Here is an 18,984-nt window from a genome sequence, read left to right as displayed (position 1 = left end):
AAAGTTGTGCCGGGTTGACTGGCGAGTTTGTGAAGGTATGCAGTCAGAATCTTAAATCAACGCCTGTTTTAGATATACACAGATCAGTTTACCTGTAGTGACGTTATAGAAAATTAAACTCATTAAATATATTAGATAGATAAATTGTTTTTATGATTATTTATGACATCGTCCTGATTCCGTTACCTAGTCTAATCTCAATCAAAGGCATATCAAGGTGTTTTCCTGCTTTCGGACAAGTATTATCTGTTTGGCCTTAATTTACACAAATTGAATGTGATGTGATTTTACTCTTCAAGATTTATTTTTATTAGGAATAAATTTTGTGATAAAAAGAAGATATAATATGACTTTTTTTATTAATATATCATATCAAATTAATATAATATTTGAAAAAAAAAATCATCCTGTGTCGGGAGTATTAGTTGCACTTTTTTGAAAACGATTTTGACCTATTAATTAATCTACAATTCTCTGTGAATGTTAACATTTATCTCAAAAAACAATTCAGTAGTAGTGCAACCTGAATATTTTGCCTGCCCGTGGGAGCACGGCCATACCTGGACTTTAGACAGAAACCATTCCCGACAGGCGGGAATTTGACAAACATTTATGTACCAACAGTCTAGGGTGGAAAATAACTTTTAATCATTGTCTCTATACGAGGCTTCAAATACTAATTTTTCTCCTTTTATATACTTTAACTGAAGCAAAACACACAAATTTACCATGGATTGCATATTTACTAAATTCATACAATTTAAGTGATTATAACCATGCAATGTATGAGTAGCTCTCTCGAAAAATACACTTACGGACCCGCAAAGGGCGATCATATTTCAGTGTCGTTAACGTAGTCGTGCTTTTCATGGGATGCTTTCATTAATTTGCAAAATTTCATATTTGTCAAATTTATTTTATTAATTTTTTGAGCATATTAATCAAAGAAGTTGTTCGTAGAATACTAAAATTGTATGGATAGTTATGACACGCATCCGACAGGGTCCCTCAACAGAGAACTGTCTTATCTACAGCGTATACATTGCTTTAAACATCCATTTGCAGTGTTCTGTTTTTTCCTCATCCACTGTCTAAGAATTTGACCATTTGGACTCATTATACACTGAAGATAAAGACACAGATGACTGAACATCGTTGTGGTGTCTGCTTCATTAGTTTATGAGTTTCAGTTGCTATTCGCCAAAATTTTTCCATAATTAAGCAACTGTCTTAGTATCCGTGCGAGTCGATGACGACATTACATGCATTATAAACAGTAATACTCACTTTGTTTAATGTTGTTTTCCTCCGCCTCCCACTCAAATGACCCATACTCTAGGTCATATCACCTGACGTGTGCTGCACTTGGATTTTGGGCAACAAGTTATTATTAGTGCAAACATTAGCGATCAAATTAAAATCAAGGACAGATCAAAAGCGACTGCGCCGGTTATGGTAGCTATGGTATAAAAAATACCGTGTTCATGAACGTACAGAAATGAAGATACTTCAAGGGTTGGGTTAGGAAATCTTTACTTCCTAAAATTATTTAAGAATCCTAGAACACGGAATTACATAAACAACATTTGCCTTTTTTAAATTGCAGTTTGCTACTTTGACTAATGACGTCATTTAAGACTAATCATGTATAGAACATTTACTTTTATTGATGTAATTTGAAACATGCTTTACATTGGTTACAATTTAATGCTTTGTTACTACTTGATGCACAGCACCCACACTTTTACCTGAAGTAGTTATTATATAATATAATATAGTATAATACTTAAATAATGATAATCATCAGTTGTAGTGTCTTAAATAAACTGTAGATTGGATAATATTTGCAAGGGTTTTAGTTTTGCTAATTTTTACAACTCATATGATAAGCAAATTCAAAATTTGCAAGGATAATAAAAAAAGTACAGTCAAATCTATCTATATAGTCCACCCTAAAGAGAGACAAAATGTAGTCTTTATTGGGAGGACTGGACTTTTTTTTCACAGGTCAAAATACACTGTTAATGTTAAAATAGGAAACAAAGCCAGTCATCTTTAGAGCGATGGAGTTCTTTGTTCAGAGGTGGTCTTAAATTTAGCACAGGTTTGACTGTATCTACAATAGTTTAACCCTTGGCCTGCTAAAATTTCTAAATGACTGACCATCTTCAATTTGGGTATACCACTCATTATCAAAGGTCACTGAATATTTACTGACTGAATAGCAACAGTGCAACCATATCTTGGCTCATTGGTCACAAGGCGAATCATTGCCGCTAGCAGCTAAAAGTTAAGATAAATTATATAGCTATAAATCAAAATTTTAACTTTTTTTACCCAAAGTAATGGATGAAATTCATTTAAAATTATGACTGGATCAGTGGATAAAAAACAAGAGGCGATGCAAATCTTATCTGGGTCTGCACTGGTTGCAAAGGCAAAATCACTTGCCACTAGCAGGCAAATGGTTAAACAGTACATTCCAGAGTTCGTAACACACATAACGAACTTAAATTTTTATCAAAATTGCGAAATTAATGTTACACAAAAATCACCCAATCTATAGTATTTTATTTTTATAAAATGATAGGGCTATACAAAAATTTATGTAAAGCGGTAACGCTGTAACAAACTGTCTAGTGAAGTGAATCGCAGTTAATATCATAATGATATCTGATGTAAAACCGATTTTCTTATGCGCCATTTGATTTATTACGACAATCGGCCATTAAAGATATTCAGGTAGGGTTTCACAATTTAAATATTATCTACAAAACAGCATGTTCTGTGATTAAATGTCTGTAGTATATAAGGCATTATAATGACGTAAGATAATCCGATAAAATTAAACATTTTCCGTTATTGTCTTATTTCAATTTTCTTAGCGTGCTGTGGGTGAAAAAGCTGAGATGAGAAAGATTCAATATTTAATGGTTTCTTTTGTCTTTTTATCAATTCTAACAATATTATTGTAAATATAAAACCCATTTAGAATTTGGCAAAATGATGGTGCACGAAATAATAGGGAGATAGATAAATGTTCTTGCTTTAAGTGCTCTCTCTCTCTCTTTGAAAGCTTACATGGCTGAGGTACAGTTTAAGAGACAATTGTCGTAAAGCTTCGAAGAGTGCAAAACCACCAATATCAAATAGCATCCTTCTGCAGCGCCAGCTTAAAGTAGTTCATACTTCCACGAGGACACCTGAAATGGCAGTCTTCTGCGAGGACACCTGAAATGGCAGTCTTCTGTGGGAACACCTGAAATGGCATTCTTCTGCAGGAACACCTGAAATAGCATTCTTCTGCAGGAACACCTGAAATGGCATTCTTCTGCCATCATTGTGTCGGTGTGATGTTTAATCTAACAAAATCAAAAAATCTTACAACGGTGTCTGCAATAGCCAGTAAAGAGGGCATCTGAAATGGTATTCTGTTGGGGAGGCAACTAAAATGGCATCCAGTTGCAGAGGCATCTGAACAGCATTTTGTATGGGAGGCATCTGAAATGGCATCCTGTTGTGTAGGCATTTGAAATGGCATCCTGTTGTGTAGGCAACTGAAATAGTATCCTGTTGTGTAGGCAACTGAAATGGTATCCTGTTGTGTAGGCCTCTGAAATGGCATCCTGTTGTGTAGGCAACTGAAATGGCATCCTGTTGTGTAGGCAACTGAAATGGCATCCTGTTGTATAGGCAACTGAAATGGCATCCTGTTGTGTAGGCAACTGAAATGGTATCCTGTTGTGTAGGTATCTGAAATGGCATCCTGTTGTGTAGGCAACTGAAATGGTATCCTGTTGTGTAGGCATCTGAAATGGCATCCTGTTGTGTAGGCAACTGAAATGGTATCCTGTTGTGTAGGCATCTGAAATAGTATCATATGAAGGCATTCTTTCATAAAGGCAGCTGCATCTGCATTATTCTAAGAAGTGCTCTGAACTGGCATTCTGTCAGGGTCTCAGAAAGACTAATGGATGAAATAAATTGCGCATGATTGTGAATACTACACTGTATTTGCAATTGAATCTCTTGTCTTGTTGGCACAAGATAATTGACAGATATAAACAAGAATAACATAATCAGACTTTGAGATCACAAAATAAAGAGGATTTGCTTCCATTTTTTGCAGTCTAGAAATACCATCAGCACATGAAGACCAATTGTGGTTTATATGCACAGGTTTGACTGTACTTACTGAAGCAGTAACCCGCAGAGCATTTTTTATTAATGAACACACACTTCAGTGTTTATTGTTTAGCTAAAAGGGATATTGTAAATTGCACAGTTGTGCATATTGCTACTATTTTCTTTATCTCTGATAAGTCTAGCACTTCTTAAAAGCTTCTAACATCTGTATAGCTTCTATCTCCAAATAAATTTTGAGGGCATAAAGCAAAAGCGTTCTAACTGCCTTTGTACAGACACAGATAGCAACTTTTTGCTTTACACTTCAACTCATCTTTTGCTTTGATTGTTGTTGTTTTCTTTTAATTTGATGCCGGGTGAAGAAGATATTTTAATCTGTCTGTCATTTGATTCTGATGAATCAAAGCACTGAAAGTCCTTAGATTCTGGCAGGGTGCCATTAAAGCAAGGTTAGTAAGTGAGTATCAACATTAAACTGTTTTAGATAGAACATCTAGTACAAGATATCTTAATTAAAGGCTTCACTAATTCTTATAAAAAAATCATCAGATGTCTAAAATTACTGTAGTTTTTATGCCTCCAAATGGGGTGGCATAAAGTAGTCAGGCAGTTTGTCTGTCCATCCGTTTGTCCATTTCTGATTGATAACTAAGAATGCTAAGGTATATGTGCATCAAACTTTATAGGATGATTGCCTGTGGTAATTAGAGGAACCCTATTGTTTTTGAGGTCAGTTGGTCAAAGGTCAAGGCCCTGTGACCTTGAAACTGAATACACGGTTTCCAATTGATAACTGGAGAATGCTGTGGTCTACAGGTGTCAAACTTCAACTGGTGATTACCTGTGGTCAGTAGATAACTCCTATTGTTTTGGGGGTCAACAGGTCAAAGGTCAAGGTCGCAGTGACCTTTAGACTGAAAACAGTTTTCAATCTATAACTTTAAGAATGCTTTGGACTACAGTTATCAAACTTCATATGATGATTGTTTGTGGCCAGTGTCATAGGATGATTGCCTGTGGTCAGTAGATGACTTCACTTGTTTTTTGGAGTCATTAGGTCAAAAGTCAAGGTCACTGTGACCTTGATAATAATGCTTTGGCCTACATTTGCCAAACTTCACAGGATGATTGCCTGTGGTCAGTAGATGACTCCAGGTGTTTTGGGGGTCAATGGATTAAAGATCAAGGTTACAGTGACCTTGAGGCTAAAAACAGTTTTCGATCAATAACTGGAGAAAGCTTTGGCCTACAGGCGTCAAACTTCATAGAATGATTGCCTGTAGTCAGTGGAGGATCCTAGTTTTTTGGGGGTCAGTAGGTCAAAGATCAAGGTCACAATGCCCTTGAGACTAAAAAGGTTTCTGATCGATAACTTCAAAACGTTTCGGCCTACAGACGTCAAAGTTTTTATGATAAATAACTGGAGAATGCTTTGGCTGTTGTCTTAAACTTTATAGGTGATTGCCTGTGGTCAATAAAGAACCCTATTGTTTTGGGGGTCAGTAGATCAAAGGCCAAGGTCACATTGACCTTGAGACTAAAAAGGTTTCTGATCTATAACTTTGGCCTACATGCATCAAACTTCATCGGATGATTGCCTGTGGTCAGTAGAAAACCCCTATTGTTCTTGGGATCAGTAGGTCAAAGTGATCAGGACAGGCCATCATGGGGGCATGCGTGTTTTGCAAACACAAAAACTGTTGGAAAACTGCACGAAACTTAAAACAGGTTGTAGTAGGAGGAAATACAGTATCGTGTATCTTTATTGAGATCTGTATCTTCAGGCTGCACAAGTGTTCTAAGGAGCACCCAGGCTAATGATTCATTTTGTGTAATTAATTGACATTTTGTTAAATCAATTGATGTTGATATTAAAGCTGATTTGCTTGATAAAAGTAGGGAAATTATTTTCTGCTTTTCAGGTTTTTTAATTAAAGCCCAGTCTTCCAGACACAGAGATATGGAGATTTTATCAATTATGATGATGCAGTATGAAGCCAGAGGGGAAAATGAAAAAGTTGATCTACAGAAGTAGCTAGAGCGATAAGGTAAATTTGGTACCCACTACCCATAACCTTTCAAAAACACACCCCCACCCCTCCCTCACACACACACAAAAATTTTGTCAGTGGTGCTTTTTTATTAAATGTAATTCAAAGAAGGGTTTATTGTTCTCTGCATGTTGAATGGACTGACCATCTGTCTGTCTGTCTGTCTTCATTTGTAGACCATTAAATTTTGTTTTTTTGCTGAATCTCAAGAAAAAGATTTGGCCTACTGTTTTTAAAGGTAGAATATCTGTCTCTTTCCTTTTGAGATCAGTAGGTCAAAATCACAGTGACCTGGTGAGGGAAATCCTTTTTGATAGCTTGGGATCAAATTGCATGAGGTCAGTGGGGTCAAGGTGACCACTGCTAAAAATAGAATACATTTATTTGCTCAGTATTAAATTTAGTTTTGATAGGTGTATTAAAATAAAGCCTAGCCAGTAGATAGCTGAATTTTAGCTTATAGAAAAACGCAGGGTTTGTATTACATGTGGGACCAGTGCAGTCAGGGTTGCCCATACTAAAGTGTATCCCCCATAATTGGGGGAAATATATATTCATTTTGTCTTACCAGTCCATCTGTCACAAAAGTTTTTCTCTACAACTCATGGTAGGATTTCCTCTTTTGTTGTATACTTTAAGCTGTTTTATTTTAATATGCATATTGAGATCCCTGTTCATAACGTGTGTAAAAAATGGGTCTAGGAGAGTAGAGGTGGGGTTGGGGTGCATTTATTGAAAAAAATTGGATAAAATTAGTTGTATGTATTCATCAAAAAATTGATATCGACCTCTGTTTACTAATCTAAAACATTATCTTCAGATAAAAATGATTGATATTTTTCATTTGATATAACGATTGTAAACAAGACGATAAATCATTTCCTAAATTCACAAAGGCAGATGACAGGAAATTTAATTTCTGGTCAGGTGTAAATAGGGTTTTATTATTTAATAGTGAAATCTGCAGGTGATTTGCCTCGTCATACAAATTTTTACACATCAGTAGTATTGTAGGACAGGCGCACGCCATTCTTGCATGGCTTACTGCACATTTACAATTTGTCCATTTTTTAAACGCACTGTACAGATGACTAAGTTGTGAAATTCACTCTCTATTAACATGAAAACGAAGACTGGTTGAAAATGTGTAATTTGTAATGGGATATTATACATTTTAAACTGAAAAACGAAAGTTTGTTACAATTTCTTACATACTCAAGGTTCCCAGTCAGGGTTGTATGTTTTCAGAGAAATTTGAAACAGCTAACATTATTTTGAGCTAGCTAAATCATTTAGTTCTTTGACAGTTTTGTTTACCATAACCTTATTTGACCTCTGTAATCAATAGCTCTGAAAACAGTTATATTATGTGACCAGCACTTGACACCTCTGTTAAAACCATAGCTTTATTTGACTGCTATTAGGCCTAAAAAAAAATTCTTTGTTTCCGGTAACATGCTCAAACAAATTAGGGTAAGTCGGGAATTTTTTTCTTTTTTTTCAATTTTTTTTTTATTGAGACTTTTCAGAAATTATTTTTTGTGTCAAAAAATGAATACAAATAAGGGGGTTATGCCTTTAGAGCATCAGTAAGTTGATTTCTAACATCACTGACCATGTTTAAAGCATAAAAAGTGCAGTTTTGCAACTTCTTGTTAAAAAGTTGAAAAAAATATTCTCCAAGGTCATAAATACATTTAGGGTTGGGCCAAAAATTTAGGGTCGGGATACTGGAAACAAACATATTTTTACACCTTATGTTACTAATTCTTTGCCTGACACGTTCATTTAACAATACCACTATTTGCCCCTCTTAATATGCTGTTAAACAATAACTTTGTTTGACGTCCTAGTTTGACACTTCCATTGAACCTTAATATTGTTAGACCTCTGTGATGGACAAGTCTGTTAGACCTTAACATTGTTTTGCTTTACTACTGAATTCTGCAGAACTAACCTTTGACAAAAACATTATTTGGCTTCTGCAATAAACACATCTTTATTAAAACCATACTTTGTTGTACCATGCCATAAGAGACTCCCAGTCTGACACTCCTGTTGAACCATGACATAAGAGTTTTGCTTTCATGGAACTACTTTTGATTCATTAGGGAGTAGACTCCATTAACTTATCTGAATGATGTCATGATGTACTAGATGCTGTAGTTGAGTCATGACATAATAGACTGCCAAACTGACTCTCCTGTTGAACCATGACATAAAAGACTTGCTTTCATGGAACTACTTTTTATTCATTACAAAGTTGTGTGTGTGTGTTCGGGTTTAACGTCTTTTTATGCCCCCGAAGGGAGGCATATAGTTTTTGAACCATCTGTCTGTCGGTCTGTCGGTCTGTCCGCATTTTTCTACTTTTTATTCATTACAAAGTTGTGTGTGTGTGTTCGGGTTTAACGTCTTTTTATGCCCCCGAAGGGAGGCATATAGTTTTTGAACCGTCTGTCTGTCGGTCTGTCCGCATTTTTCGTGTCCGGTCCATATCTTTGTCATCGATGGATGGATTTTCAAATAACTTGGCATGAATGTGTACCACAGTAAGACGACGTGTCGCGCGCAAGACCCAGGTCCGTAGCTCAAAGGTCAAGGTCACACTTAGACATTAAAGGTTATTGCATTGATGGGCGTGTCCTGTCCATATCTTTGTCATCGATGGATGGATTTTCAAATAACTTGGCATGAATGTGTACCACAGTAAGACGACGTGTCGCGCGCAAGACCCAGGTCCGTACCTCAAAGGTCAAGGTCACACTTAGACATTAAGGGATAGTGCATTAATGGGCGTGTCCGGTCCATATCTTTGTCATCGATGGATGGATTTTCAAATAACTTTGCATGAATGTGTACCACAGTAAGACGACGTGTCGTGCGCAAGACCCAGGTCCGTATCTCAAAGGTCAAGGTCACACTTAGACATTAAGGGATAGTGCATTGATGGGCGTGTCCAGTCCATATCTTTGTCATCGATGGATGGATTTTCAAATAACTTGGCATGAATGTGTACCACAGTAAGATGACGTGTCATGCGCAAGACCCAGGTCCGTAGCTCAAAGGTCAAGGTCACACTTAGATGTTAAAGGTCTTTTTTCATGATAGTGCATTGATGGGCGTGTCCGGTCCATATCTTTGTCATTCATGCATGGATTTTAAAATAACTACGCATAAATGTGTGACACAGTAAGACGACGTGTCGCGCGCAAGACCCAGCTCCGTAGGTCAAAGGTCCTAAACTCGAACATCGGCCATAACTATTCATTTAAAGTGCCATCGGGGGCATGTGTCATCCTATGGAGACAGCTCTTGTTCAATAATTTTTCAGTCAAATAAACGATGGTGTCTACTTGCAGCAGTGAGCACAATGCCCAACTTTATAGTGCTGCCTCACTGAAGTATCACGCCGTAGACACAACGCATGATACCCCACCCAGTCACATTATACTGACACCGGGCTGACACCAGCACTATCCTCTTAATACTGAGCGCCAAGCGAGGAAGCTACTAGTACCGTTTTATACGTCTTTGGTATGACACAGCCGGGCATGGAACCCACGACCTCCCGCACTTGAAGCGGACGCTCTACCACTAGGCTACAAAGGCGGTTGCATTACAAAGTAGACTCCATTAACATATCTGAATGATGTCATAATATACTAGATGCTATAGTTGAGTCATGACATAATAGACTGCCAAACTGACTCTCCTGTTGAACCATGACATAAAAAAACCTTTCTATTATGACACTGCTGTTGTTCAGTGAGGAAAAAGATGTCTCTGCCTGACAATCGTGTTGTACTGTGACATAACAGACCCCATATCTGATACACCTGCTGAACCATAGAATATTATAGACTCACTGTTCGACACTCCTGGTGAACCTTGACATAATATATCTGATATTTCTGTCTGTTGAACCATGACTTCCTTACCTGTCACTGCTGTTGAACCATGACAAAATAAACTTTCTGTCAGACAATCTTCCTGCACCATGACATAATAGACCCAATATCTGACACTCCTTTTGAACCATAACATAATATGACTTCCCTATTTGAAACTTATTGAACAATGATAAAATACACTACCTATCAGACACTCTAATGTACCATGACATAGACTTCCCTATTTGATGCTTATGCTGGACCATGACATAACAGACTTCCCCAACTGACACTGTTGTTGAACCATTACAGAAAAAACCCTTGTCCGATGCTGCTGTTGTACCCTGACATTCTGGTGCTGCTGATGTATCCTGACATACCTGATGCTGCTGTTGTACTCTGACATACCTGATGCTGCTGTTGTACTTTGACCTACCTGATACTGCTGTTGAACCATGACATACCTGATGCTGCTGTTGTACCCTGACATACCTGATGCTGCTGTTGTACTTTGACCTACCTGATACTGCTGTTGTACTATGACATACCTGATGCTGCTGTTGTACCCTGACATACCTGATGCTGCTGTTGTACCCTGACATACCTGACACTGTTGTTGAACCATTACAGAAAAAACCCTTGTCCGATGCTGCTGTTGTACCCTGACATTCTGGTGCTGCTGATGTATCCTGACATACCTGATGCTGCTGTTGTACTCTGACATACCTGATGCTGCTTTTGTACTCTTAACATACCTGATGTTGCTGTTGTTCCCTGACATACCTGATACTGCTGTTGTACTCTGACATACCTGATGCTGCTGTTGTACTTTGACCTACCTGATACTGCTGTTGAACCATGACATACCTGATGCTGCTGTTGTACCCTGACATACCTGATGTTGCTGTTGTACTCTAACATACCTGATGCTGCTGTTGTACTCTGACATACCTGATGTTGCTGTTGTTCCCTGACATACCTGATACTGCTGTTGTACTCTAACATACCTGATGTTGCTGTTGTTCCCTGACATACCTGATACTGCTGTTGTACCCTGACATACCTGATGCTGCTGTTGTACCCTGACATACCTGATGCTGCTGTTGTACCCTGACATACCTGATGTTGCTGTTGTACTCTGACATACCTGATGCTGCTGTTGTACTCTGACATACCTGATGCTGCTGTTGTACTCTAACATACCTGATGTTGCTGTTGTTCCCTGACATACCTGATACTGCTGTTGTACTCTGACATACCTGATGCTGCTGTTGTAAAATGGCGTACCTGATGCTGCTGTTGTACCCTGACATACCTGATGCTGCTGTTGTACTCTGACATACCTGATTCTGCTGTTGTACAATGACGTACCTGATGCTGCTGTTGTACAATGACATACCTGATGCTGCTGTTGTACTCTGACATACCTGATGCTGCTGTTGTACAATGACATACCTGATGCTGCTGTTGTACTCTGACATACCTGATGCTGCTGTTGTACAATGACATACCTGATACTGCTGTTGTACCCTGACATACCTGATGCTGCTGTTGTACCCTGACATACCTGATGCTGCTGTTGTACTCTGACATACCTGATGCTGCTGTTGTACTCTGACATACCTGATGCTGCTGTTGTACTCTGACATACCTGATGCTGCTGTTGTACCCTGACATACCTGATACTGCTGTTGTACTCTGACATACCTGATACTGCTGTTGTACAATGACATACCTGATGCTGCTGTTGTACAATGACGTACCTGATGCTGCTGTTGTACAATGACATACCTGATGCTGCTGTTGTACTCTGACATACCTGATACTGCTGTTGTACAATGACATACCTGATGCTGCTGTTGTACTCTGACATACTTGATGCTGCTGTTGTACAATGACGTACCTGATGCTGCTGTTGTACAATGACATACCTGATGCTGCTGTTGTAAAATGGCGTACCTGATACTGCTGTTGAACAATGACATACCTGATGCTGCTGTTGTACAATGACATACCTGATGCTGCTGTTGTACAATGACGTACCTGATGCTGCTGTTGTACAATGACATACCTAATGCTGCTGTTGTACTCTGACATACCTGATGCTGCTGTTGTAAAATGGCGTACCTGATGCTGCTGTTGTACCCTGACATACCTGATGCTGCTGTTGTACTCTGACATACCTGATTCTGCTGTTGTACAATGACGTACCTGATGCTGCTGTTGTACAATGACATACCTAATGCTGCTGTTGTACTCTGACATACCTGATGCTGCTGTTGTACAATGACATACCTGATGCTGCTGTTGTACTCTGACATACCTGATGCTGCAGTTGTACAATGACATACCTGATACTGCTGTTGAACCATGACATACCTGATGCTGCTGTTGTACCCTGACATAACTGATGCTGCTGTTGTACAATGACATACCTGATACTGCTGTTGTACTCTGACATACTTGATGCTGCTGTTGTACAATGACGTACCTGATGCTGCTGTTGTACCCTGACATACCTGATACTGCTGTTGTACTCTGACATACCTGATACTGCTGTTGTACAATGACATACCTGATGCTGCTGTTGTACAATGACGTACCTGATGCTGCTGTTGTACAATGACATACCTGATGCTGCTGTTGTACTCTGACATACCTGATACTGCTGTTGTACAATGACATACCTGATGCTGCTGTTGTACTCTGACATACTTGATGCTGCTGTTGTACAATGACGTACCTGATGCTGCTGTTGTACAATGACATACCTGATGCTGCTGTTGTACTCTGACATACCTGATACTGCTGTTGTACTCTGACATACCTGATGCTGCTGTTGTACCATTACAGAAAAAACCCTTGTCCGATGCTGCTGTTGTACCCTGACATTCTGGTGCTGCTGATGTATCCTGACATACCTGATGCTGCTTTTGTACTCTTAACATACCTGATGTTGCTGTTGTTCCCTGACATACCTGATACTGCTGTTGTACTCTGACATACCTGATGCTGCTGTTGTACTTTGACCTACCTGATACTGCTGTTGAACCATGACATACCTGATGCTGCTGTTGTACCCTGACATACCTGATGTTGCTGTTGTACTCTAACATACCTGATGCTGCTGTTGTACTCTGACATACCTGATGCTGCTGTTGTACTCTAACATACCTGATGTTGCTGTTATTCCCTGACATACCTGATACTGCTGTTGTACTCTGACATACCTGATGCTGCTGTTGTAAAATGGCATACCTGATGCTGCTGTTGTACAATGACATACCTGATGCTGCTGTTGTACAATGACATACCTGATACTGCTGTTGTACAATGACATACCTGATACTGCTGTTGTACTCTGACATACCTGATACTGCTGTTGTACCCTGACATACTTGATGCTGCTGTTGTACAATGACATACCTGATACTGCTGTTGTACTCTGACATACCTGATACTGCTGTTGTACTCTGACATACCTGATACTGCTGTTGTACTCTGACATACCTGATACTGCTGTTGTACAATGACATACCTGATACTGCTGTTGTACAATGACATACCTGATACTGCTGTTGTACTCTGACATACCTGATACTGCTGTTGTACAATGACATACCTGATACTGCTGTTGTACAATGACATACCTGATACTGCTGTTGTACCCTGACATACTTGATGCTGCTGTTGTACAATGACATACCTGATACTGCTGTTGTACTCTGACATACCTGATACTGCTGTTGTACAATGACATACCTGATACTGCTGTTGTACTCTGACATACCTGATACTGCTGTTGTACCCTGACATACCTGATGCTGCTGTTGTACAATGACATACCTGATACTGCTGTTGTACTCTGACATACCTGATACTGCTGTTGTACCCTGACATACTTGATGCTGCTGTTGTGCAATGACATACCTGATGTTGCTGTTGTACAATGACATACCTGATGCTGCTGTTGTACTCTGACGTACCTGATGCTGCTGTTGTACTCTGACATACCTAATGCTGCTGTTGTAAAATGGCATACCTGATGCTGCTGTTGTACAATGACATACCTGATGCTGCTGTTGTACTCTGACATACCTAATGCTGCTGTTGTACAATGACATACCTGATACTGCTGTTGTACAATGACATACCTGATACTGCTGTTGTACTCTGACATACCTGATACTGCTGTTGTACCCTGACATACTTGATGCTGCTGTTGTACAATGACGTACCTGATGCTGCTGTTGTACAATGACATACCTGATGCTGCTGTTGTACTCTGACATACCTGATACTGCTGTTGTACTCTGACATACCTGATGCTGCTGTTGTACCCTGACATACCTGATGCTGCTGTTGTACCCTGACATACCTGATACTGTTGTTGTACTCTGACATACCTGATGCTGCTGTTGTACCCTGACATACCTGATACTGCTGTTGTACCCTGACATACTTGATGCTGCTGTTGTGCAATGACATACCTGATGTTGCTGTTGTACAATGACATACCTGATGCTGCTGTTGTACTCTGACATACCTGATGCTGCTGTTGTACTCTGACATACCTGATGCTGCTGTTGTAAAATGACATACCTGATGCTGCTGTTGTACCCTCACATACCTGATACTGCTGTTGTACCCTGACATACTTGATGCTGCTGTTGTGCAATGACATTCCTGATGCTGCTTTTGTACAATGACATACCTGATGTTGCTGTTGTTCCCTGACATACCTGATACTGCTGTTGTACTCTGACATACCTGATGCTGCTGTTGTACTTTGACCTACCTGATACTGCTGTTGAACCATGACATACCTGATGCTGCTGTTGTACCCTGACATACCTGATGTTGCTGTTGTACTCTGACATACCTGATGCTGCTGTTGTACTCTGACATACCTGATGCTGCTGTTGTACTCTAACATACCTGATGTTGCTGTTGTTCCCTGACATACCTGATACTGCTGTTGTACTCTGACATACCTGATGCTGCTGTTGTAAAATGGCATACCTGATGCTGCTGTTGTACAATGACATTCCTGATGCTGCTGTTGTACAATGACATACCTGATGCTGCTGTTGTACAATGACATACCTGATGCTGCTGTTGTACAATGACATACCTGATGCTGCTGTTGTACTCTGACATACCTGATGCTGCTGTTGTACAATGACATACCTGATGCTGCTGTTGTAAAATGGCATACCTGATGCTGCTGTTGTACAATGACATTCCTGATGCTGCTGTTGTACAATGACATACCTGATGCTGCTGTTGTACAATGACATACCTGATGCTGCTGTTGTACAATGACATACCTGATGCTGCTGTTGTACTCTAACATACCTGATGCTGCTGTTGTACAATGACATACCTGATGCTGCTGTTGTACAATGACATACCTGATGCTGCTGTTGTACAATGACATACCTGATGCTGCTGTTGTACAATGACATACCTGATGCTGCTGTTGTACAATGACATACCTGATGCTGCTGTTGTACAATGACATACCTGATGCTGCTGTTGTACAATGACATACCTGATGCTGCTGTTGTACAATGACATACCTGATACTGCTGTTGAACCATGACATACCTGACGCTGCTGTTGTACCCTGACATAACTGATGCTGCTGTTGTACTCTGACATACCTGATGCTGCTGTTGTACCCTGACATACCTGATGCTGCTGTTGTACCTTGACATACCTGACACTGTTGTTGTACTCTAACATACCTGATGCTGCTGTTGTACCCTGACATACCTGATACTGCTGTTGTACCCTGACATACTTGATGCTGCTGTTGTGCAATGACATACCTGATGCTGCTGTTGTACAATGACATACCTGATGCTGCTGTTGTACTCTGACATACCTGATGCTGCTGTTGTACTCTGACATACCTGATGCTGCTGTTGTACTCTGACATACCTGATGCTGCTGTTGTACAATGACATACCTGATGCTGCTGTTGTACCCTGACATACCTGATACTGCTGTTGTACCCTGACATACTTGATGCTGCTGTTGTGCAATGACATTCCTGATGCTGCTGTTGTACAATGACATACGTGATGCTGCTGTTGTACTCTGACATACCTGATGCTGCTGTTGTACTCTGACATACCTGATGCTGCTGTTGTACTCTGACATACCTGATGCTGCTGTTGTACTCTGACATACCTGATGCTGCTGTTGTACTCTGACATACCTGATGCTGCTGTTGTACTCTGACATACCTGATGCTGCTGGTGTACCCTGACATTCCTGATGCTGCTGTTGTACTCTTGATATACCTGATGCTGCAGTTGTACTCTGATAGATGCTACTGTTGTACTCTGACATACCTGATGCTGCTGTTGTACTCTTGACATTCCTGATGCTGCTGTTGTACCCTGACATACCTGATGCTGCTGTTGTACTCTGACATACCTGATGCTGCTCTTGTACTCAGACATACCTGATACTGTTGTTGTACTCTGACATACCTGATACTGCTGTTGTACCCTGACATACCTGATACTGCTGTTGTACTCTGACATTATTAATGCTGCTGTTGTACTCTGACATACCTGATGCTGCTGTTGTACTCTGACATACCTGATACTGCTGTTGTACTCTGACATACTTGATGCTGCTGTTGTACTCTGACATACCTGATGCTGCTGTTGTACTCTGACATAACTGATGCTGCTGTTGTACTCTGACATACTTGATGCTGATGTTGTACTCTGACATACTTGATGCTGCTGTTGTACTCTGACATACCTGATGCTGCTGTTGTACTCTGACATACCTGATGCTGCTGTTGTACTCTGACATACCTGATGCTGCTGTTGTACTCTGACATACCTGATGCTGCTGTTGTACTCTGACATTCCTGATGCTGCTGTTGTACTCTGACATAACTGATGCTGCTGTTGTACTCTGACATACTTGATGCTGCTGTTGTACTCTGACATACTTGATGCTGCTGTTGTACTCTGACATTCCTGATGCTGCTGTTGTACTCTGACATACCTGATTCTGCTGTTGTACTCTGACATACCTGATTCTGCTGTTGTACTCTGACATACCTGATGCTGCTGTTGTACTCTGACATACCTGATGCTGCTGTTGTACTCTGACATACCCGATGCTGCTGTTGTACTCTGACATACCTGATGTTGCTGTTGTACTCTGACATACCTGATTCTGCTGTTGTACTCTGACAAACCAGATGCTGCTGTTGTACTCTGACATACCTGATGCTGCTGTTGTACTCTGACATACCTGATGCTGCTGCTGAACCATGACACTCCCTTTGTGACGCTTTTATACCTTGACATCATAGACTGCCCTATATGACGCTCATGTATAACCAGGACTTAGCAGAAACACTCCTGTTGAAACATGACATAATAGAGACCTCTATCTGACACTGCTATTGAACAATGACATAAGATACACGACAAAACTTGCCTGCTTAGCTCAATGGGGGGGAGCGCAGATTTGTGAATCACAGGGTTGTAAGTTTGATCCTTGTAAGAGGCTTATGTTCACTGTGACAATTTGATAAAAGGCATTGTGTCTGAAGTCATTTCGTCCTCCACCATGCCTTTGGGGAATGCACTTGTGTTGTCTAGCCTTGTTGACCTTTCAAGATCTCACACAGGGAAAAAGAAATTTCTAAATTGCTTGTAAAGATTTGTCAACACCTACAAACAATATAGTATACAGACAGTTTCAATTTCCTTAATCTAATAAACGCATCATAAAAATGGTCATATAATAAACACTGGAGCCCCCAAGGTATGTGTAGTAGGTAGAGGAATAGATTTTTTTTAATCAGCTTGTAAATATGTAGGGCAATTGTGAAATATTTTTGGACAGTTCTGCACTTTCAGGGATCAATTTTTTTTCTACCATGTAGAATTTGATTAAACCCTGATTTTCCAAAACTTTGACAGTTTCCACAGAACAAAAAGAAATAATAACTGTTTGAAATAATTTCTAACAGATTTTTAGTATTGAAGATTTCAGAAATCCTGATAGAGACCTTTCCAAAATATATTTTCTATGTTTGGAACATGCACTGTACCCTGGAGAACTGAAGCATTTTGCTAATCTCTGTGTGACCTCGAGGGATCATTGATTCACTGTTTCTTGTAATGACCATAGAAGTAAGTGTCACATTAAATTTTGGACAATTTTATTGCTTATAAATATGTGATAAAAAGGTTATGACCAATGTTATACCATTTTTAGTATGAGAGATACATCAAATTTATTATTGACCAGGTCACTAATTTGTTTGATAGGGAGAGGTTTAACAGTGTTATTTAGTCAAATAAGTGGTTAAATGCTATTCAGTTTATATTCAGTTAAATATTTCAGTTCAGTAAAGGGCATACATGTGATCTCCCGCGCGGGAGGGTCAAAATCCCGATTTTTTCACCTTGCCTGCCGTCTCCCGACCAAAACCATAATTCTCCCGCCTTTCAAAAAAAAAAACCCAAAAAACAAGTATTATGACTGGGTTGATATTACCGAGGAGTGCCTTAATTGAACATGTTTACACAGTAAATCAAAGTGTCACCGACTGTTGTGTATTATACATGTTTGACACACATGTAGCTGGAGGAAAGAGTTGTTTTTCACAGGTGAATTTTGATAAAATGATTGTTTGTTTTGATAAGGGATTAGACAATGGCCTTTTCCAATATCGGCCCATTCTTAATGCCAATTAGACTCCATTTTTTACCAGTTTGAAGCAAAATACTCCCAGCCATAAGAAATAATTCCCAGTTGAAATGAATTTTTGATTATTCAAAGAAAAGTTTTGTTCGGTAATAAAATCACATAAATAATTGTTGGAAAAAACAACCAATTACTATTTT

The 18,984-nt window shown here is 39.5% G+C and overlaps 1 protein-coding gene across 1 annotated transcript in view; it reads left to right on the top strand.

The window, feature by feature from the left end:
* Positions 1-6,083: 6,083 nt before the first annotated feature.
* LOC123537817 (epidermal growth factor receptor-like) overlaps positions 6,084-18,984 on the top strand; it is a 188,728-nt gene continuing 175,827 nt past the window's right edge. The window contains exon 1 of the mRNA XM_045321661.2: positions 6,084-6,194. The gene's annotated coding sequence lies outside the window, so the exon portion shown is untranslated. The remainder of the gene's footprint in view (positions 6,195-18,984) is intronic.

Source organism: Mercenaria mercenaria, chromosome 18, assembly GCF_021730395.1.
Source record: "Mercenaria mercenaria strain notata chromosome 18, MADL_Memer_1, whole genome shotgun sequence".
Taxonomy (NCBI): domain Eukaryota; kingdom Metazoa; phylum Mollusca; class Bivalvia; order Venerida; family Veneridae; genus Mercenaria; species Mercenaria mercenaria.
Note: the sequence above shows the minus strand (reverse complement) of the source record. Positions and strands in the feature narration are given on the sequence as shown.